The following is a 24,710-nucleotide window of genomic DNA, read 5'->3' on the forward strand; positions in this document are numbered from 1 at the left end:
CTCAGGATTTCATGCTTTAGAATCAGCTGGTAAAAGTTAGGTTTTTCAAATCCTTGCCAATATAAAATTCTCCTTGTGACTTGCACTTCCTGCTTTCTTACTCACAAAGGATTTTCTATCAGAATTAATCTCATGGCCCTTATTCAGAGCATGGCATGAGCCAGCACTTTACTACAGGCTAAAGCTCCAATGGGATCAAATGTACCTAGGGAGATAGGGTAGAGTTAGCTAAAAGTGTATTAGGCTAATGGAAGTTGTAAAATGGTTTTGGAATTCTGTGAAATTAGTCAGAAGCAGTAAGAGGTATACACACACTCAACTGAGACATATATTTATGTGTACAATACTAACCACCATTTGTGGCAGACCTTAATCTCATGTTGATGGTAATTCCTTATTGGACTACAATCTAGGTAAATAAAAGTTTGAGAAGACTTCAAATATTTTATTCATGATCAAGAGATGATTGTCCTCATCCAGCTAATTTTAGTATCTTCCTAAACTTAAATACGATCAGTACTAGGATTTTTGCTCTCTCCCATTTTTTGAAGGAAAAAAAAGACGTTGCCACTCTTATGGAAAACAAAATGAGTGCCCACAGATTAGGGAATGGTTAAACTATGGTTTATGCAGGAAATGGAATGTTATTGTGCCCTAAGAAATGATGAATATGAATACTGGGTGTTTGGTATTTTGTTTTGTTTTTACAACACCCATTTTCTAAGCCATTTTTCTAATCTGAAACAATGAAAAGGCCAATATGCAAGCTAATAAAGCAACCATGTCCAATAACATTTGCAATGTTCTGTACCTCCACAGTCTTCCCTCCCCCCAAGTGGGGTGGAGGACTGAGAAAGGATCTATTTTAGTCTCTGTTCTTCAGAACCAAGATTACTCATTACAATTACTCTGAGTTCAGCTGACTGTGTTGTTTTCATGTAAACTAAACTTCATGTTTAATTGCTTTGAATTTTTTGTGTTTATTTTCTTTATATTTTTTTCTGTATATATTTCCTTCTTGTTTCCCCAACTAGAGCATAAATATTTTGAAAGTAAAGGATTGTTTCATTCATTGTTTTTATATTCTTGGTAGTGTCTGGAACAAGGTAACCACTAAAAAAACGCTTGATGCATTGTTGGCTGATAGAGATGCTATTTTATTTGTTCTTGATTCTGCTTTACAATCTTCCTATGTATTTTTGAAATCCTCAAATTCATAATTTCTTAGGGGAGCAAAGGCATTCCATTATACCTACAGGCTACAGTTTTTGGTTGTTCGTTATTAGAAATCTATTTTGTTACCATTAGGAATGCTCTTGTTCAAACAAAACACAGTCTCTTGTTGAAAATAAATATAACTCATATTTCAAAACTCAATGTTAGTTATCAGTCAATCATTTTAAAGTAACTATTAGTACCAAACACAGTACTAGCCACTAAGAATACAAACACAATGAATGAAATATATCCTCCTCACAAAGAGTTTATCTTCTAATGGGGAAGAAAAAAAGCAATAATAATAATGATCATAGCCAGAATTTATGTAGCACTTTAAGCCTGGCCAATTGTTTTATAACTATTATCTCATTTTTTCTTCACAACAACCCTGGGCGACAGATGCTATTATTATCCCCATTTTACACATGAGGAAACTGAGACTGACAAATTAAGTGATTTCCTCAGGTTCACGGGTTCTACTTTGAAGAAAGTGTTAGGGGATGCAGACATCAGAGTAGAAATATTGAGGAAAGAGAAATGTAGATCCTTTTTATAGAGTAGTTCCTGAGATTGTTAGACAGACTGAGGTTACTAAAGAAGCAGGGCCTAGGGAGGGAGACTTTATCTTTCATCTGCTAAGATGGGTAAGACACCAAGAAACTAAGCATCTCTGTAAGGAGTAAGGAGTGCTACAAGTAGCACTTGTAGGAAGAAAAAGCTGGTCATGGAGAGTGAAATGTAGGATTAAAGAGGAGCATCCAGTTCCAGGCAGGGCGTGAATTTGGGACTCAGATCTTCCTAACTCCAGGGCCAGCTTTCTATCCACTGTACCAACTACCTGTGTCCTATGTGTACAAGGATAAATAGAATATTTACAGAATAAATAGAAAGATAATCAATACATTGTACATAATATAAGTAAGTTTGAAAGGGAGAATGTTAGCAATTGAGGGGATCAGGAAAGGCTTTATCTAAATGGTTGCTGATAAATTTCATCTACTAAATTCTTTATTGAGTAATCATTTTTAAGTACCATCAAATTACACCATTATTTGCCTGAATTATCCTCAAATAAAATGTTATCATCTGTTCAATCAAGAACTCAGAGCAAGTCCTAAGATGTAGACAGTAGGGATAGAAACACAATATCTCTGCACTGCTTATTTTATGCCAAGTTTTAGCCCCAGAGATGTTCATTTTCATGCATTTTAAGCTGCCTTAAAGTGCTCTGCTCTCTGGAGACTTGGTTCTTATGATCATAATAGAGTGCTATTATAAAGTAATTTTAAAAGAAAACATATTTAATTGGCTGAACTTCAGAATCCTGTAAGAAATATCTTTATCCTTTGGAAATTATTAAGCATTTATAATTCTTTTCTATAGAATGCACAATTAGGGTTATAAGGAATAGACTAGAGACCCCAGTTTTCTTAAGACAAAAGTACAATAGAAAAAGCAGTTTATTTGCCATTGGAAGACTGGGCTCACTTGTGTAATCTTAGGCAGGCCACTTTCCCCACTCAATTTTCATCAGTTATACAATGATGAGACCAGACCCAATGATCTCTAATCTTCTCTCTAGCTCTAAGTCCTATGATCTTAAAGCTATCTGTTCAACTACTGATATAAAATATAATATAACTTCAACAACAATACTAGATGATGACTAGTCCTGATGGATCAGGCCATCCTCAGCAACAAGATCAACCAAATCATTTCTAATGGAGCAGTAATGAACTGAACTAACTATACCCAGAAAAAGAACTCTGGGAGATGACTAAAAACCATTACATTGAATTCCCAGTCCCTATATTTATGCACACCTGCATCTTTGATTTCCTTCACAAGCTAATTGTACAATAATTCAGAGTCTGATTCTTTTTGTACAGCAAAATAATGTTTTGGTCATGTATACTTATTGTGTATCTAAGTTATATTTTAATATATTTAACATCTACTGGTCATCCTGCCATTTAGGGGAGGGGGGGGGGGGGGTAAGAGGTGAAAAATTGGAACAAGAGGTTTGGCAATTGTTAATGCTGTAAAGTTACCCATGTATATATCCTGTAAATTAAAGGCTATTAAATAAAAAAATAAAAAAAATAAAATAAAATAAATAAATAAAAAATAAAATATAATATATATGCATAATAACAAGGGTCAGATCTAATATTTGAACCCCTCTACTGCTGGGGAGTAAGATTTCATCAATTACCAGTTCTTAGATGCTGAAATTGCAAAAATTCTTTAAAATACAAAAATATTAATAAGGTAATCCTAAGCAATTTAGTGGGGAATTACTTTCACAAACTCCCAACCCCTGTCTCTATAGTCAGTCCTCCTAGATGATCCTCCTTACTTCCCATATTTCACTCTTCATGATCAGCTTTTCCTTTCTGCAAGTACTGTAGACATTCTTTTTACAGAGACTGTTTCTTAGTGTCCTACCCATCTTGGCTGATAAAAGATAAAAGCCTTCCTTCCTGGGCCCTGCTTCTCCACTACTCTCAGGCTGTCTAACACAATCTCAGGGACTACTCCCTGCTTTCCCACCACTTCTACTCTGATATCCCCATTCCCTATCACTTCCTTCAAAGCAGCAGACTGATGAATTTTTCCCATCCATATCAAATCATGAAGAGCACTTTAAGCCTGGCCAATTGTTTTATAACTATTATCTCAATTAAAAACAGGGAGGGTTCCAATCATTATTGGTGGAAATATCATAGAAGCATAAAATCATATAGCTGGAAGGGACTTTGGAGGCGATCTATGCCAATACTCTCATTTTACAAATTAGGAAATTATGGTCCAGAAATGTTAAATCACTTATTTCCCTACTATCTCTAGAATAAAAACAAATTCCTTTTTGGGCATTTATGCTTTGACCTTTACCATCTGACTCCAGACTATATTCTGTGATATTTCACATTAATCAACCTCACCTACTTTACATTTTAGTCAAACTAACTCTGTTGCCATTCCTGTTATTGGGCATTCTATCTCCTACCTTTGAACCATGGCACATGCTCTTCCCCCAAGCTTGGAATACTTTCCATCTCACCTCTACCTCTTGGAATTTCTATATCCCTTCAAGGATAAGTTTAGAAGCTATGGCCTACACCATGTCCTTTCTGATTCTGCCCTATTCTTCTATCCCTGGCTCATCTATCACTCCTCAAATGACTTTAATTTACTTTTTTGTGTGTATCTTGTATTTACACAGTAAAATATAAGGATCTTGGAAACCAAGCTTTTGACTTTGTATTGGTAGCATCTATGAGAGTGCCTTGTATATATTAGGCACTTAATAAATGCTTGTTGAATTGGATTCATTTGTATTGTCTAAGCCCCTACAGGTAGTAAATATCAGAGCAGGAATTCAAGTACAAATACTGGAAAAATCAAAAATATTTTGAAGCCATCAATTAATAACTAGAACTTTGCAAATATTATGTCATTAGATCTTCACAATCATTCTGAGAGGTATGTGCTATTATTATCTTCATTTTACAGACAAGAAAAATAAGGCAGACAAAAGTTAAGTGACTTGCCCAGAAACATACAATCAGCAAGTATCTGAGTTCACATTGAACTCAGATATTCCTGATTTCAATTCTTATCACTCTATCCATGGTACCACTTAGCTATCTCTAAGTAGACAGTATATTACATAGAAAGAGATTGGATGACAAATCAAGAGATCTAGTCTCAAATCCTGCATCAATTATTATGTGATTATGGGCAAATAACTTACCATGTTTCAGTGTTTTTCTCATTTGTAAGAAAGGAATAATATTAGTTATGAAACCTATCTCATAGGATTAATGTGAGCAAAGTACTTTGTAAGCTTTAAAATGCTAAATAAATTTGTTGTCATTATCATTACTACTACACAGCAACACAGAATTGAGGAGTCCTATTCATAATTCATGTGATCATAGAATTGGAACTAAAATGGAAGCTATAGGTCATAAGAGCCTTAAATCTAAAGGTGGAAGGGACCTCAAAAGTAATCTTGTTCAATCCTCTAATTTTACAAATGAGGAAGGTGAGGTATAAAGACCACATTTTGGACTTCTGCACCTAAAGCCCAGAAAAAGCAAGTGGAAATGGGAGAGGATTCCAACTAGAACTGAAGCATCCATAGTAGGGTTAATATTCCATTGTGACCAGACCACTTCTTCACTAGAGGCCTGGTAGTGGAGAATGGAAAACAAAAAAGAATATTTCTTGCCTCAGTTTACTGCCTATTTTGTTTTTATCTAGCTTGTTATTAAACTTTTTAAAAAAGAAAATGAATATAATAGAGGGGAGACAGTAATGGGAATGATAGCAAAGCAATGTATTGTGAGCATCAAAGTCTATGTGCTATAATACTGGAAGTTACAGCAGTCTTATTTCCCATGGGTTATCCCAATGGAAATGATAATACATTCTCAAACATAAAAGAGCACACTATTTCATGGCTGAGGGAATCTGATTCTCCATATGGGATAATGCTTTTCCAAAATAATGATTCAAAAATACTCCAATTTATTTCCCTTTCATCTTTTTTTTTTTTAAGGGCACCCCAGGGGAAGGTACTTTCAGATAAAAAAGTTCATCCATTTCAGATAAATCTCTGAACTGGCATGCCATACTAATACTTCTTCAATATCTGAAGAATCCAAGATTTTGTTGGTATCTTCTTCTTTGACAGAAAAAACCCTACAATCCCCTCAGACTTGGCTGTGACTAAAAAAATTGATCACTCAGTAGTAATCCTGGTGATGAATAACCTCCGGCCACCTCCCCATATTCTATATACAATTTCCCATCTTTGGACAAGTTTTTCCTTATGCCTTGGGATATGTTTCTATTAACTTCTATTAACGAAGAGAATAAGCATTTATTAAGTATCTGATATGCACTAGGTACTGTGCTAATTACAAAGTTCTATTCTATTATATACAATAGGAAGTAGGTTGTTGGAGGGAAGGAAGATATGGATATCTGAAGGCCATTAAGGTATTAGGAGACCCCATTTTCCAGAATTAAGGCCTCTCAAGCAAGCTGTACATAACTTAGCAACAATCCTTTGCACTCACCCATTGGATGATCAGCCACAGTAAAATTCCAGAATTGTTTTTGGTCGTGAAGCCCTGCTATGAATCAAACTTGTCACCTTGTTGCTGATGTCTTTCCTGTCAGGGCCACAGCTCATTGAACAACCACTGGTATGAATACTGAAATTTGGTTACACTAAAGCATATTTTATATGCACACACACACAAAGGGGGACAGGCTTCAGTACATGTATCCTTTTTTATAAACTGTTTTTCTCACTTAAAAATTAAACTTTTGTTTGATTCCTGTCTCACTTCTCTCTAATCTGTTATGTTCAACTCTGGCCATCCACAGATTAGAGAATGGTTCTGATCGACAAGGTATTAAGAGAGGTCTTTACATCCAGAGTTCTTTCCTCTATGTCATGCTGCCTCAGTTAACTTAGGCTTTTAAGGCAAAATGGTCCCTCACATGCATCTATGACCTGCTACAGCAAATGTCTGACTCAGGGGTTCACATAATGCACAACACTCTCCACTGCAATCTGTACCAGATTAAAATAAAATTGGGAAATATTTAACAAAATAAATGGAAAATACAACAAAATATAGATAATGTTAGTATGTGAATTTCTAAGTCAATATACAGCCCATAGGAATCCTAGCCTACACATTATTGATTTTTATAGACAACAATCAATTTATATACATTTATTCAAAGAAAAAGAATTGTCAATATGGTAGCATATTGAATACAGGTTCTTAACCCAGAGTTGACAGATTTTCAGTTGGATGAGGAGAAAATTTCATCTTTATTTTTAGTAACTTCTAGAAATTTATCATTTCTTTCAATTATTTACAAACATGGTTCTGAGAAGGGATCCACAAACTTTACCAGATTGCCAAATTGGTCCATAACACAAAAAATGTTAAGGATTCTTGCACTAGGGGAAAAACAATAAAGACTAAAGGGTCCTTATGGCTTCCTGGTGGCAAACCATAAAGAAGTTGCTGCTGAAAATTTCTGATACGCTGATATTAATTAAACCTCTTCAATCATATTCAGAATCCTGTGTCTGCCAAGCTATTCTGCCATTCCAGAACCACTGCAGATTTCCTGACATTGCCCTTTCTGTTTCCTATAATCAGAATATGAGCAAGGAAGATTAGCACTCACACTTATTGCTAATATTAGGATTAGCACAAGAATCTGTCTCCGAATCTCTTAAAAACAAAAATGAACAACTTCAAAGGTTACCAAGTTATAGAAGCTACAAAAAGATAGGAAGAAGGTGTAATAATGGTATTTCACCACCAGCGGCAGTTTTTCTATTGCCAAATCAATTGTGGCTTTCTGGCTGATGCAAGAATATATTATATGTAACCTCTAAGTAAGAAGTCACAATAGCATCTTTTTAGCTCACCATTCTTTGTAACAATACAATTTCTCTGCAAAACAGTAATATTCAGGAATAGTACCACACAGTTATCCTACGAATATCAAAAATAACAGAAAGATTCATTGAGTACAAAAGGACATTTTCCCTTAAAAGCCTTTAGGTTGTCCCTTCAGGTTTTTCACCATAACAAGGGATCCCCCACCATTGACAGTGAAAAAATATGTAGTGAATAACAAAAACAAAAAACACAATCACAACAACAATAAAGAAAAGCAACCCCCTCCAAATCTAACAACAACAGCAGCAAAATCCCCACTCCTTCAGTTGCTGTTCTTGTCTGACAACTTACATATCATTCACTAATACAGGGTATTAAAATTGAAGAAAAGGATACCAGATGCTCTGTTCCAGGTTTTAAAAGGAATGGGATGTAGGTTTTTTAAGCCATCAGATAGACCGGACTGATGATTCTGCTTATAGCAGTTGACAGTAATTTAGTGCAGTGGTTTCATGGCCCAATTACACAGGACTCACTGGAGTTCTATTTCCATATTTTTATAGTTTTTTAGTTTCAGAACTTGGCTGGGAAGCAAAGACCAGAAGAGAAAGAATGGAGAGGGACAGAGAAAACAAAGTAGGAAGAACAGGATATTCCCAGAGCCTACCACAGTACAATGCGCATGATAATTGCTTAGTGTTTGTTGAATTAAATCTAAGGCAAGAAAAAATATCCAAATATAAGTAACAATACCAAATTATACAGTAGAAAGATTTGGAGTCGAAAGGTCAAGATTAAAATGCTGACTACCATTTACTTTTTGTGTAATCCTAGATAAGTAACTTTAAAGACTACAAATTAAAAGACTATAAGAGCCATGACACACACAAAAACGATAAAGAACCTTTCATCTAGTTGATGGCTATGGACTTTTCCAGCTCAAAATTCTATTCCCTATATAGCATGTTATGAGTTCTAAAAGTGATTTTTGGCAACAATAATACTTCCTGGACATCTCCTCACCATGATGTTAAATATGCACACTCCCTCACCTTTCCAGCACCTCTTTATATCTTATATTCCTCCATTAGAGTATAAGCTCTTTGAAGACAGGAACTATCTTGTTTGCTTCTATTTGTAACTTCACCTAATGCATAGTTCGACAAATAAAGCATTTGTTAAGTCCTATCTTTTACCCAGAAATTCCACAACTGAGTAAATATTCTAAGGAAGTCAAAGAAAAAGAAAAGGTCCTATAGCAAAGTACTTTTTTTGTGACAGCAAAGAACTAAAAACCAAGAATTTACCTATTGATTAGGGAATGGATAAATTAATTGTGGTCCATTAACATAAGAGAATATTACTGCACTAGAAGTTTTAGCAAATATGAAAAATTCCAATCTTAAATGAATAAGTCTTCACATAAAATGACATGTTAAATGATAAAGAATAAAGAGAACCAGGAAAATATACATGATCAAAGCAACCTAAATGAAAATATCAATAAGACAATTATATGTAATCAAAGTGGCCATATTGATCCATAAGAGTTGAAAAATTCCCTAGGCGCTTCTCTCCCTCTTTACTGAGAGATGTAGGATTATGAATGGATGGCTAGACAGACATAATTCTAAATTGTTTATTTTTTTTTAACCTCTATTACAAGAAAGACTTTCAGGGGAATGGGATATGAATTTCATTTGAAAACATAAGGCATCAATAAAAATCAACAAGCTTAAAAGTCAAAAAGATACCTCATATACATTACTTTACTTGACACTGACAACTGAGATATATTATAAAAATATTATTGTTCCCATTTTATATTTTTATTATTCCCATTTTACAGAATAGTAAACTAAGGTTCTAACAGGTGAAATGGTTTCCTTAAGTGGCAGAACTAGGACTTGAACCCCTAAATATCCTAACTCCAAACTTGGTGTCCTTTCTACCATACTACAACTACTTAATCTTACAAGATGATATTAACTCTGAACTCATACCTTCTCAGTATAGCTCTCACCCTAGGGCTCCTCCTTTCAGTTGGAAAGGATAGAGAGGGTAGACATTGGATAGCTCCTTCCAGATGTTCCACTTTAAGGAGAGGATCAAGGTCAGTCATCTCAAAATTGCCTACCTCAGTTACAGATCTTCATCTTGCTCCAGAGTCAGGTATACTTCTCTACCCTTTTCAGTTTCTTTTTATATGTTGCTTCCTCCACAGCTCCTTCAAGGGAAAGACCATATTGACTTTCTTTGTATTTATCTTGTATTTAGCACAATATCTGGAACTTAATAGGTGCTTAATAATGTTTGTTGACTATTAACTTCTGGACTTCAAGAATATAGTTATGAGAGGAAAAAAACCATAGAGACAGAAGACAAAACATGGAATGGGCAAATGACCAACTGCAGCAGTATGGGGAAGCCAAGGAGAGGGAGACAGGGAAAGACCAAGAATAATTGATAAAAAAGCAAAAAATAAAGTCATCACATTTGAGAGCATACTTCACTGGGTGTATAATCTCCTTCTTGTGAGTAATTTGCATCCATAAATGCAGATCCACAAAGTTCATCTGGAGGTGTCACAAGCCTATATCTGGATCTCTTGACTTTATGAGGGCATTAATGGGGGATACCAGTATCTACTGACTATCCCTTGCTCTCAATTACGTGACCAGTTTACCTCCTTTTGATGTTTTAGATACTGTCTTATACATTATTACTTCTGTGTAATTCTTAAGTGGTAATATATAGTAACCTACTTATGTTAACCATGATCTTTTCAGGATCCCTTGGGTGATCTGTAATTTTAATTATTTGGATCCTTGCCAACAGAGGCTGACAGATTTGACAGACAGTCCAGACCTTCTTCTGCCTTAAGGAATATTCCCAAAGAGTATTTAGTATCAAGTTAAGAGGGTATTTCTGTAGAAAAATAATACCTACCATGTATTACTAGCTTAAACTTTTCACTGGCAAAACAGCCATCAACCAGCAAGAACAAAAAAAACAGTGGTATATTTTTTCCATGGGACAGTAATAAAAAAGCATTAATGTTAGTGCTGTCTACTGCCTAAGCCTGTCTTTTTTATTGTGATATGGCACAATGTGATATGTTTAGTATATAAAGTTCTAAAATCTACCCCATGCTACACAATATCTGAGTAAGTATATAGAGACAATATATACAAAATATATACATGTATTCTTTTGTTGTTTCTCTATATATATACACACATACATGTATAAATAAATATATGTATACATATACACACATGTGTATGTATGTATGTATATATACATATCTTTGCCTTAAGTTGACTTTCTTCATGACTTGCTAGCAGTCAACTTTCAGATGATAAGTGCCTCTGAACTGAGCTAGGCTGTTCCTGAGATGACAGTCATATAGTAATAAAATCTTAGATTTAGAAGTAAAAGAGACCTTGGGAGTCTTATTCCAATTAGAAATAAAATAATTTTTGCTCACCAATTGATAAATGGTCAAAGGATATAAACAGAAGATTTACAGATGAAGAAATTAAAACCATTTCTAGTCATATGAAAAAAATGCTCTAAATTACTCTTGATTAGAGAATGCAAATTAAGACAACTCTGAGGTACTACTTCATACCACTCAAAGTGACTAAGATGACATGAAAAGATAATGATAAATGTTGGAGGGGATGTGGGAAAACTGGGACACTAATGCATACTTGATGTCTTTGTGAAATGATCCACCCATTCTAAAGAGTAATTTGAAACTATGCCCAAAGAGCTATAAAACATTCATACCCTTTGATCTAGTAGTGCCTCTATTGGGTCTGTACCTCAAAAATTCATTAAAGAGGGAAAAGGACCCACATGTACAAAAATGTTTGTAGCAGCTCTTTTTTTGTAGTGGCAAGTAGATGCCCCTCAGTTGGGGAGTGGCTGAATAAGTTATGGCATATGAATGTAATGGAATATTATTGTTTTATAAGAAATGATGAGCAGGCTGATTTCAAAAAAGCCTGAAAAAATTTACATAAACTGATGCTGAGTGAAGTGAGTAGAATCAAGATAACAGTGTATATGATAACAAAAGATTATGTGATGATCAATTCTGATAGACGTGATCTTTTTCAACAATGAGAATTCAAGATAATCCAAATATTGTTGGGATGGAAAATGCCATCTATATCCAGAGAGAACTTTGGAGACTGAATGTGGATCAAAGGATAGTATTTTCACCTTCTTTGTTGTTGTTATTGTTTTTGTGCTTGTTTTTTTTTTTTTCTTTCTCTTGGTTTTTTTCCCTTTTGGTTTGATTTTTCTTGTACTACATAATAAGTAAATATGTTTAAAAATTATACATATTTAACCTACATTAGACTGCTTGCTGTCTTGAAGAGGAAGAAGGTAAAAGAAAGAAAAAAAGAAAAATTGGAACACAAAGTTTTGCAAAAATGAATGTTGAAAACTATCTTTACATGTATTTGGGGAAAAAAATAAAATACTATTAACAATTTTAAAAATAAATAAAATGTTTCCCAAATGATGTAAGGCTCTTTAAATTATGGCTGCCACAATTCATTTCACAGTTTCTAGCTTATTGTTTTGGGTTTTTTTTTTAAATGACTCTTCTTATTATGTGCATGACAATATATGTTTGCTTCTTAGAATACTGTAATTGCGAGTGCCATTCTTCCTCTGAGGAATACAAATGAACTGATATTGCTTGCTATGGAATATATAAATGCATACACACACAATTGCAAACAGCTCTATTATTTATGAAGGTTTATTCCTCCTCTTGTTAGGCTCTATGCACATTAGAACCCATAATATATTTCCTTTGCCCTACAGAATCTGAGTATTTCCAAATATGATCACAAAACGGGAAATATGATAAATACTTCCATGAGGCTGGTGGTTCTCACTCAAAAGGCTTTCTTCTCTCACTGGCCAGGAAATTGTGAAGAAGGACTTGTATTCATATTAATTGGCTATCTTCATTATTTTAATTATTTCTTGCTTTCTTTTACTTTCACAGTTAAAACCAGCTGTTTCTCGCCCCCCCCCCCCATTGAGGGTCCATTTAAGTAAGAATGTACATTTTTCAAATACAGTCAATGTAGGAATTTGTTTTGCTTGACTGTATATTTGTTACAAGATTTTTCATTTTCTTTCTATTTTTATTCCCCATTGGTCAGGGGACAATAGGGGGAGGGGGAGGATAAGGAAAAGAAGAAAGAGGAGGAGGAGGAAAAGAAGAAAAGGGAGAAGGAAGAAAAGAAGGAGAAGATAGAGGAGGAGAAGAAATGAGAGTCACTGAGGTATCAGTTTTTTGATTTCAGAAAAGAGAAACAAGAGAAGTATAGAAATAAGCCTAAACAAGTGGGCTACAGATTACAGTGCTTAATACAGTACCTAACACATAGTAGGGACTTAATAAATGTTTACTGATTGATTATATACTTAAAAAGAACATAATAGAGCCTGGCAATTTCATGTACAATATTATGTGTAAGAAAATTATGCATAAGAAAATAACCATTTTTAAATTAAATTTTATTTTCACAATGATTCACCCTTTCTCCTTCCCAGAAATGGCCATTTTAAATGCCTATTTTATTTGATGTTTGTTAAATTCAGAAAAAAAATTAATTAAAAAAAAAAAGATGTGTTCATCTGAATCTCTGAGACCCCAGAGGTCCATGGCACCTGGGGTTATAGATAAGAAAAAAATTTAATTAAAAAAAAAGATGTGGGCAGCTAGGTGGTGAAAGTGGATAGAGCACCAGCTCTGAAGTCAGGAGGACCTGAGTTCAAATCTGGCCTCAGACACTTAACACTTCCTAGTTGTGTGACCCTTGGTAAGTCACTTAACCCCAATTGCCTCTGCAAAATTAAAAAAAATGAAAAGGAAAGGAAAATGTGTTCATCTGGGTCCCAGAGGCTCATGGAACATGGAGTTACAGATAAGACCTTTCAGAAAGGGACCTGTATGTGCAAAAATATTTGTGGCAGCCCTTTTCATAGTGGCTAGAAACTGGAAATTGAATGAATGCCCATTGGAAAATCGCTGAATAAATTATGGTATATGAATGTTGTGGAATATTATTGTTCTGTAAGAAATGACCAGCAGGATGAATACAGAGAGGCTTGGAGAGACTTACACAAACTGATGTTGAGTGAAATGAGCAGGACCAAGAGATCATTATATATTTCAACAACAATACTGTATGAGGATCAATTCTGCTGGACGTGGCTCTCTTCAACAATGAGAGGATCCAAATCAGTTCCAATTGATCAGTGATGAACAGAACCAGCTACACCCAGAGAGAGAACTATGGGAAATGAGTGTGGATCACAACATAGCATTTGCACTCTTTCTATTGTTGTTTGCTTGTGTTTTTGTTTTCTTCCCTGGTTATTTTTACCTTCTTTCTAAATCCGATTTTTCTTGTGCAACAAGTTAACTATATAAATATGTACACATATATTGTATTTAACATATACTTTAACATGTTTAACATGTATGGGACTGCCTGCCATCTAGGGGAGGGGGTGGGGGGAAGGAGGAGAAAAGTTGGAACAGAAGTGCTTACAAGGGTCAGTGTTGAAAAATCACCTATACATATGTTTTCTTAATAAAAAGCTATAATAATAATAATAAAAAACAGATAAGACCTTCCATACCCTGCCTTGTTAGTCAAAGTTGAGTAAATGAGGAAACATTCCACCCCATATTCTCATGTCCCTTAACTATTTATTTATTAAACTTAAAGATCCAAAGGACAGATATGAAATTGGTCATAGGTAATATCTTGCTCCCTAACAATCCCTGTTAAAGAACCCCTAAAAAAAGAATATCTATTAGAGAGATAGAACTTATACTGTACAATAGGAAAAGGTACAAAATTATCTTTAGGGGGGGTATGCCATCACTCCAATCTGTATACAGATGTGGATGATCCAACCATAGCTCCACTCCATACCCAATCTGACATATCCAGCTATTAAATCTCTTTGGGACATCTAAGTATTAATTGTACACTTTGTAGAGAAAAGGCTAAATTATTACATAATAATTCATTTACAGAGGCATTTGCTACCAGATATAAAAATTGAAAGGAGTAGAAGAAAGTGATCGAATCTCATTTAAAACTCCCTAAACTCACAGAGAAACTACATTTCAACTATTATAATGAATCACACTAATAGGTTATACAACTAATGAGAGATAATATAGGTATTTGAACTAAAGTTCTCTCATTATAAAGCTTTCAAAGTTGTTCATTCATGCATTGTTATTATATAAACTTCTCCTTGTTCTGTTCATTTCATTCTTCATCAGCTTATGCATGTCTTTAAGATTATTTATTTTTAAAATATTGGTACTACAAATTATTCTGTTTCTGCTCACAATTCATACAAGTCTTTCAATGTCTGTGAAATCATCTGCCTCCTTATTTCTTACAGCACAAATCTATTGAGCTGGCCACATTGTTTGAATGCCAAATGTACACTTGCCAAAAAAATTATTTTATGGAGAAATAACACAGGGCAAGTGCTCATAAGGTGATCAGAAAAAGCAATGCAAGAGCATTCTCAAGGTTTCTCTTAAGAACTTTAGAATTGATTGTATAACATGGAAGATACTGGCACAGGACCACCTAGCATGATGTGCCCTCATCAAATAAGGTTCTATGCTCTATGAGCAAAGCAGAATTTAGTTGGCTCAAAAGAAATGCGAGATGTGCAAAATTAGAAAAGCTACCCCAATTGTTCATATGAATTATTTGTGTCTGACCTATGGCAGAGCACTACAAGATCATACTGGCTTGATCAGCTGCAGTCCAATACAACGTAACTTGACTAACATAATGATGTTATTTTGGTCCTCTTCAAGAACGAAGAACAACAATCAACAATAACATTCTATTGCATTCATAACTATAAGCCATTCCCAAATTAAAAGGCCATTGCCTTTCTTTCCAGCTTTTTGTCAGTACAAGAAGTTACTGTACATATTTTTGTACATGTAGAACCTTTTCATTTTTCTTTGATTGTTTTGCAAGCATTGATCGAGCAGTGGTATAGCTAGCTTGAAAGAATGAAATAACTAATTACATACATATATTTCTTTAATATTACCAAGTCTCTTTTTCAGAACAACTCTATAGTGCAAATATTATTATCCACATTGTACATGTGAGAAAACAAGTTCAGAGACAGCTTATGAAGTGACTTTATCAAAGGGCATCTAGTGAGTAAAATACAGAAATGGAACTCTGGTATTCACTTCAGCAGCACATACACTAAAATTGGAATGATACAGAAAAAATTAACATGGCCCCTGCACAAGTCTAATTCGTAAAACACTCCATATTTTTTGTTGTTTGCTTACAATTTGTGTTTTTTCTCATATTTTTCCTTTTTGATTGATTTTTCTTGTGCAGCATGATAATTGTAGAAATATGTATAGAAGAAATGCATATGTTTAATTTTTTTTTTTGGATTATTTGCCATCTAGGGAAGGAGGTGAAGAAAAGGGAGGGAAAAATTTGGAAAATAAGGTTTTGTAAGGGAGAATACTGAAAATTATGCATATGTTTTGAAAATAAAAAGCTTTAATAAAAATTTTTTAAAAATTTAAAAAAAAGAAATGGAACCCTGGAGTTCTAACTCCTAGACAAGGCAGCATGGATACACATAGTGGATATACATTAAGAAAGACCTCTAAAATGCATATCTGCTCTAAATCTAGAACCAGTACTTTTTCCATTACAAAGAGCTAAAATACTACCTGATAAACATTGCATTCTTTCCCTATCTGCCCCATTTTCCTCTCCCACTCCCCAAAGAAGCCAAAGGTTGGTTGATTTGCTTCCTTTTTTAATTGTGCTCTTTGATGGGTAGGTAGGGGCAAAAAACAAAGTCAGATCTAGATTCTAAAAACACAGATCTCAAATTTTCTATATGTAGCTAGTTGGTACAATGGAGAGAATTTTGGACTTGAACTTTTAAGAATAATTAGGATCAAAATTATACAAGTAACTCCCAAAAACTGATAAAGATTTTTTTTGGGGGGACAAACAATTTTGGAGCTAGAGTTAGGAAGATCTAAGTTTAAATCCTGCCATAGATACTTCCTAGCCATGAGATCCTGAGGCAAGTTATTCAAGCTTTCTTAGCCTCAATTGCCTTATCTGTTAAATGAGGACATAGTAGCACCTCTCTCCTAGGATTGCTGGGAGGCTCAAACGAGATAATAAACATAAAGAACTTTTTAAATCTTAAAATACTATATGTTATTTGTCTAATCGTTTGTTCAATCAGTCAGACATGACTCTTCATGATCTCATTTGAGGTAATCTTGAAATAGTTTGTCATTTCCTTTTCCAGCTCATTTTGCAAATGAAGAAACTAAAGCAAAGAGACTTCAGTAACTTGACCAGGGTCACAGCTAATAAGTATTTGAGGCTGGATATTTACTCAGGTCTTTTATATGTTAACTATTGTTGTTATTAGTCATTAATAGTATTATTATCCCCATGAATGACTTACACACTCTCATTAACTGATTCTTCCCCTTACTGCCTCAGATTTGATTTCTACCTTACTAAGAAATGTTGCTTCTCCATTTTCAAGTCAGTGTCCCTTAAGATATAGCTTACATCACTCTGGTGGTTTCCTGAGGAGCACAGTTTATTTTATTTAGTTACTCTAGGATTTATAGGGCAATTAAATCAAACATGGTGTTATTGTTCAAGAAACGTGATTTACTGAGAACAACTAAAAAATAATAGCGGCCCAACTGTGGAGCTTGCCTAGCAGATGGATGTTTTCCTTTGCCTTTCCAAATCCCAGAAAATTGTGCTTTAGAAGCAATGACAATGATTTTGTAATCATACATAGAAATTATGGTGACATGAAGATTACATTACATTTATGTTACACCTCTAAGGATAAGAATTATTTTCATTTTCACATAGGAAAGCAGAGACAGAGGTAGGTAACCTTTGTTTCAAGGTCATAACCCTTACTCAGAAGCAGCAATCAAAGGTTAACCACCAACCTCTATTCCCTGCTCAGTGATCTATCCCCACAGCCACCCTTTACAATCCAATTAATTTGTTCACTTTTGTCAAAAATCCAAATGCAATTGTATAAGAATAAAAGAGAACATTAAGACTCTCATATATGGCTTAAGATAGATTGAGTACATTTCTAAAAAATGATTACAATCTAATAAAAATCATCTTGGTTACAGTAAAACTTATCTTTCCTGGAATGTCCATTAAAATAAAACATTCCACAGCTCTCATGCAGACACAGTATCATAGTTAAAATAACTGGATTTACCAGAAATAAATCTTCTGCTTAACATTTCATTTCTATAGAATTTCTGCTTTTCTCAAAGTCTGAGGATGTGTATCTTCTAGTCTTTTTATAAAGGGCAAATAACCAGAAGTACCTCTACAGAGATGTCACGGATTACAGAAACCAGTTAATCTTTTTTTCTTCTTAGCAATATTTTACTACATGTAAAGATAGTTTTCCACATTCACCTTTGCAAAACCTTGTGCTCCACATTTTTCTTCCTCCTTTTCCTCTGCCTCCTCCCCAAGAGGGCAAGCAATCTGACATAGGTTAAACATGTACATTCCTTCTAAACATGCTTTCATAATCACCATGCTGTGCAAAAAACATTAGATTAAAAGGGAAAAAAAACCAAAAAAGAAGAAAAAAAATCACACAAGCAAACAAACAACACACAGTGAAAATACCAGCCTTTGATCTATATTCAGTATCCATAGTTCTCTATCTGAATGCAGATGGAACTTTCCTTCCCAAGTCAACTGAAATTTCCTTGAATCACCCAGGTGATCATCACCTAACCTTGTTACTGTGTACAATGTTCTCTTGGTTCCTCACTCAGCATCAGTTCATGGAAGTCTTTCCAGGCTTTTCTGATCATCATTTCTTATAAAACAATAACATTCCATTACATTCATATACCATAACTTATTCAGCCATTTCCCCAACTCATAAAGACCTATTAAACTTCCAGTTCTTTGCCACTACAAAAAGAGCTGCTACAAACAGTGTGTGCACAATTTTATAGCCTTTTGGGCATAGTTCCAAATTGCTCTCCAGAATCAACCAGTTTTGTAAACCAAAATACTAAGTTCACAATGGATTATGGATACAGGTTCTAGTTTTGTAGTCTTCACTCATGTTAAGCTTTTTACTTAAATTTATCCTGAACAGGGTCAAGGGAGTAAAACCCTAAGAAAGCGGACCCAACCTGATCCCATCAACTGATCCCATCAAATATATGAGGTACAGGAGGAATATATGTGAATAGATAAGAGGGGTAAGGAGGAGAGTTTATAAGATGACATTTTACTGCCACTCATAGAACCAAAAAATTGCAATACTGATCAGTTTTTTTAAGCTACACATTTTATGATTATCAAGTTATCTTATAAAGTCAAATGGATAAACGCTTCTTAAACTTCTCTGGAAAGAGCAGTTTTGTTTTGTTTATAAAGATATTTCTTTTGCTTGGCACATAGGGTCTTTTGGTCAACAGAGTAGCTAGTACATTAAAGAAATAGCAGACAATAGTTTTTTAATCCATATCTATTTTTTCTCAGGGGACAATTTAAACTTGACTTAAATATTTTTATAATATGTATCATATATTTACTATATACAGATATATATACATACACACATTTCATGCATGTAATGAAAAGGCAAAGATTTTAATCTAGTATAGAATTTTCCCTATCTCCTAAAGTAGCAATACTTTAAATATCACAAAGCAAACTAGATTCCATTACTTACAGTAATGGAAAGTTAATCATGATGAGTTTTTAAATATTCATTTTGTTTTAATGAACCTAATTAAGGCCATGATTGGGAAACCATATACTATGAAATGTCTTTTCTTTTTTCTTAAGACACTGTGATACAGCACTGTGGGAATGAATTGGGATTCTGAAGTCCACCTAATACAATTTGCCATAAGTCTCTATAAAATGCTGAAAAATAAGGCTGCCACCTCTTGCCTTGCTAGCACTATGAAACACCTGGGAACTACATAGGTGCCAACTGGCTTGGAAACAATGAGGCTGGGAAGCTCACTTACCTGACAATGAGGTGGAAAAGAAGCACCAGGAGAAGCATCAGAAGATAACAAGAGCTTATTATCTGCAGACTGGGGTTCTCAGATTCCAATTTTGATCCTTACTAGTTGTATGTCCCTGATAAAGTCACATAAGCTTAGTTTCTGTGTTGGTAAGATCATGAGAACAAAATCAGAGATTTAAGACTAGAAGGGCTCCTCTCATTTTAGAGATGAAGAAACTGAGTCCCATGGATCAGGATTCAAATCCAGGTGCTCTGTGTTGAATGCACTTCCTTGTCTTGCAAGATCCTAGAGTTAAAAATTGTCCAAGGATGATTGAAATCAGTTAAAAGAGGACAATCTAAACCAATTTTTAAAAAATAACATGAAATGCAGAAATATTGGAACACCTCCAAATAGATTTCCCAGCTTCCCATTGTTTCACCTGAATTTAGAGCCTACGGTTCAGGCTGGAAGTTATCCCTCCATCCCCAGAACTCCCCCAGTCTTTCCTATGTATTTTCAGTTATGCAAAACAACTTAAGGTAATAATTTCTCAAGGTTGTGACTCCAAGGAAACTCCCTTCCAGTGGAAATTCATTTAATCCTATTTCCCCGCCCGCCCAACTTGGGCACTCTAATAGCCTGGTGCTATATAGTGACCTTGAATTTCCATTCTCTTGCCTCAATTAAAGATCCTAGTTTTTGTTACTTTGATAGTCTTATTTCAGGTTGACATCTGACTGCAAAGTCAATGTATATCCTAGTATAGCACATCAATTCCAGCACTATTTATACTACCAATACTTAAAATACTATATTAAAGTGAGATGTTATTATTAAAGTAGTATTCCCCCAAAATTCTGAGATTCTAATCAATCTTTTGCTAAATACAAGATTCATTAAACAATGCAGAGAAAGGGGCTGGGAGGAAGCAATTCTAAATCAAGTGATAAAAAATGTAATGTTATTGTTCCCAAAATGTGGTCCAGGAGACTACTAAGAGTCCTGAGACCCTTTCAAAGGGTTCATAAAATTGAAAGTGTTTTCATAATAGTGTCTCAAAAGTTTTAGTGTAGCTTTAAACTTGAATAACTATCATAATAGGCATAATAATATTATTAAAATAGTATGTATGAATAGCTTTTACAATAGATATTATTATACAATTATAGATGTATCATAAGTAACATTATAACTATTAATAGTGACATTTTATAATAGTTTATATCCTTATATTATTATATATAATTACATATTATATATAATAATTATATGATTATATTATAACAAGTTTTATTAGCTTAAAATTGCACTAAGACTTTTGGGACACCCTATACTAAGATGTTTTAATACCTGATATGGTAAATATTTATACATAAAACTCACATAAACAAACTCTTTCCAATAATTTTTGTGAGTGTAAAGGAATCCTAAGACCAAAAAGTTTAACAATAACTTAATTGATGCAAGAATAGAAGGAAGGAAAACAACCTCTTTTCCTTTCCACCACCAAGTCAATGCATAAACACATACACAAAGGGCTTAGAGGATTGACTGTAGCAATCAGAGTCAGGTATATAACATAGGTTGTTAAAAGAGTGAGGGGATATTCATAAGCAGTAACATTAGCATCTGTGTTTCTTTTAACATTCACTTTTTAAAAATCCTCATCAGAAACTAACTGTATAATCATATCAAGACTTCAAGTAACAACCAGCTATTTACTGGATCACTTGAATTTAAGTCAAGCTGAATGAAAGGAAAAATAACGGGGGGAGGGGGGAGGGAGGGGAAATGGAGGGGGGGCAAGGAGGAAAGTACTCTGTGCTTGGGAGGATACCCATAAGCTTACTACTTTTAAGTCACTAATCACTGTGCGTGTGGGGAACCAACCTCCCATAAAACAATTTTAAAGAAAATTTTTAGCAAAAGTAAGGACTACTTGGTAACTATGGGTTCTTTATAACTAATAAGATCATAAATTAATTTAAAAGCTTTCTACTATCTACAGCCTCATCCCAACTGACTGTCAACAGGAATTCCTTGGAGAAGCAACACGAAATCAACTTGTGCTCAGAAACAAATGCTTTCAGTCAACCATATAATTTTCTAATTGTCTCTGAAAATTAAACTCTCATAGAGCAAGATACACATTCAGCTGCACTATTATTATTATTATGATTGGACCTAGAATGAATAAACTGCTTTAGAGAAATAAATAGCTTAAACAAGAACTTATTTTTTTAAGGCATCAGCAAAACACAATGCATAGTGGGGCAAGAGGGCCAGTATAGAAATCAGAAAGATCTGAGTTCAAGAACTGCTTGACATGTGTCATAGACCCATGACACAAACTAGTTGGATAATAGTGGGCAAGACAATTATAGTCTCAGAAGTTATCTGGATTGCCATAGAAGTTACATAACCCATCAGCACTGAGGGAGGAATTTTCCACACTATGAGCCCCATGCATTGATTAAATAACCTGTAATATGGTTAATGTAAACCATACCCCACCTCTCCATAAAGAAAGAATCAGAATTTCATTTACTAAAGCCGGATATGTATATAACTATCGGATTCCCCCTAATAACTTGGCAATGTTAAAGAATCTCACACGTTATGCTGAATCACCCAAAAAATCTGTCATACAATTTAGTTTACTGTAAAAGTGGAAGAGATGGCAAAATCATGTGTTCTAGAAGGCAGATTCCTGTAAAATGAATTTCTTGAAATCAAACCATTTTGCAAATGCATTAGGGAGATTCACTGTTTATGAAAAATCTAGGAGAAATCTTATTGCATAATGAAGAATTAATTTCTCAGTGCCTTCTCACTATATAAGACTATAAATTGTAAAAACAAAAAATACCAGAAAACCAACAAGTTTGGGGAAGGCTGTTTTCTCACTTCCTACAAGAATGAAATCATAGATTTGAAAAAAAAAAAAAAAGGAAAAAGTTTTCCCTTACAAGTTAATATTGGCAAATCAGAAGTCTGAACCCTGTTCCATATGTCAACCCATCCAACGCTTGATGAAATCATCATAGGAGGTAACCTAATTCAATGGACAGAAAAATGGTTTCAGAGTTGGAGAATCTAGGTTTGAATCTCAGCTCTGAGCCAAGTTAATTAACCTGACAGGTTAATCAGACTCTAAATGATGATTTGATGTAATTATAAATTCATAGATATACTCATTCTACCAGATCACATGGCAACACATTTTTACTTCTGGATCCTGTGTAATTCTTATTCTCATTCTCCTACTGTTCATTCTATAATAGATTTAGAGCTGCAAGAGACTTTAGAGGAATTCACAAAAGTGGCTAGAATTGGCCAAGTCCACTGTTCTGAAGGGGACATCGTTTTGAAGGCAATGATGAATATTTGGTACAGAGAAAGAATTGAGACCAAGAGCAAATGGATTTGCTCAGGATTATACAAGTATAAGTGGAAGAGGCAGGATTTCAATCCATGTCCTATGACTTCAAACCAACTGCTTTTTTTTTTTTTAACTGCATCATGCCCTAGAGACATTTATCTAGGTATTTTAATGTTTTACTACTGATTGACAACTGTTATTCCTTACTCCTATGAGGTAGATTCATCCTCTTTCTCAATCATTCCTTGATGATATTATTTATACCACCTCATGTTAGCAGGTTATCACTGGAAATATGCCAGTCATTCTATATCCAGCATATATCTCCTCATGGTCCTTTGGGCCATCCATAATGCTGATTCTTTATAATCTGCACTGTTCAAAAGTCACAGCCAAACAGCATCCCCAAGAGAACTGTGTATTTAAAAGAACAGATTTTCATGTTTAGAAGGAAGCTTAAGATTGTTGAAACTGCAGTCCAACTTCTCAAACAGAAACCAACCTATTTTCTTCCTCCATTCAATTCTGGGTCAAGTTCACTGTTCATCTATAGTCCCTATCCAAGATATGTATAAAAATAGGCTAAACAGGCCAGTCATCCAACTGTTTATCAAATAGACAATTATTCATCCTTCATCCATTTGGTTTCCCTATGAAGATTACTAAGCTAATTTCTTTTGAGAGACTGTTGATCTCATGGAGAAATGCTGTTAGTATTACAAGTCTTGATGCCATCATAATTGTTTATGTCCTCCTCCAAATCCTCTATTGGGGACCGACTAAGGCAGCTCATTGCAAGCATACTGATAAAATGAAACTGAAAGGATAAATAGACACAAAATAGGACATTCTTATTACTATCTATTCTCATGATCAGTGAAGGTAGAACCACCACATTTGGAATCCAGCACCTCAGTACCAAATGCTCTAAATGAGGATGTGGAATGAGGATTTAAAGGAAGACAAATTCACACAAGTGGCTAGAACTGGTCAAATCCACTGTTCTGAAGGGGACACAGTTTTGAAGGCAATGATGAATTGATTTTAAGCTATTTTCAATAGAAAATACCAAAAGAACAGACAATAGGGGGCTCAATGGACAGTGTTATGGACCCAGGTATCAGGAATTCAAATTCAGCCCCAGAAGCTTACTAGAGTTATGACCTAAATCATTTAATATCTGTGTGTTTGCCTTGTTTTCCTCAACTGCAAAATGGGGGTAATAATAGCATCTACCTCCCAAATTGTTGTGAGAATCAAATAAAATATTTGGTAAAATATTTAGCATAACACCTGGCACATAGTAAGCACTTAATAAATGTTAGTTTCCTTCCTTTGAAACAAAAGGTGGTGGTTTTGTTACAATGTCATAACAGGAGAAGAGGTAAAGAAAATACATAATGTTATCAAATTTGTTGTTCGTTACACAAACAAAATCTCAAGGCTTTTGTTTTGTAGCATCAAAAATAATAAAAACTCTTAAGGTTCTTCTCTCCAAATAATGTCTGAGGTGTGAGTCAAAATTGAACAA

At 34.4% G+C, this 24,710-nt stretch overlaps 1 protein-coding gene and 1 pseudogene across 1 annotated transcript in view; one reads left to right on the forward strand and one right to left on the reverse strand.

Moving 5' to 3' along the window:
- The window catches only part of ANKRD6 (ankyrin repeat domain 6), a 198,144-nt gene that overhangs the window by 108,668 nt on the left and 64,766 nt on the right, over positions 1–24,710 (reverse strand). The gene's annotated exons all lie outside the window — the stretch shown is intronic.
- Positions 15,947–16,045, forward strand: LOC111720658 (annotated as a pseudogene).

Source organism: Sarcophilus harrisii, chromosome 4, assembly GCF_902635505.1.
Source record: "Sarcophilus harrisii chromosome 4, mSarHar1.11, whole genome shotgun sequence".
Lineage (NCBI taxonomy): Eukaryota > Metazoa > Chordata > Mammalia > Dasyuromorphia > Dasyuridae > Sarcophilus > Sarcophilus harrisii.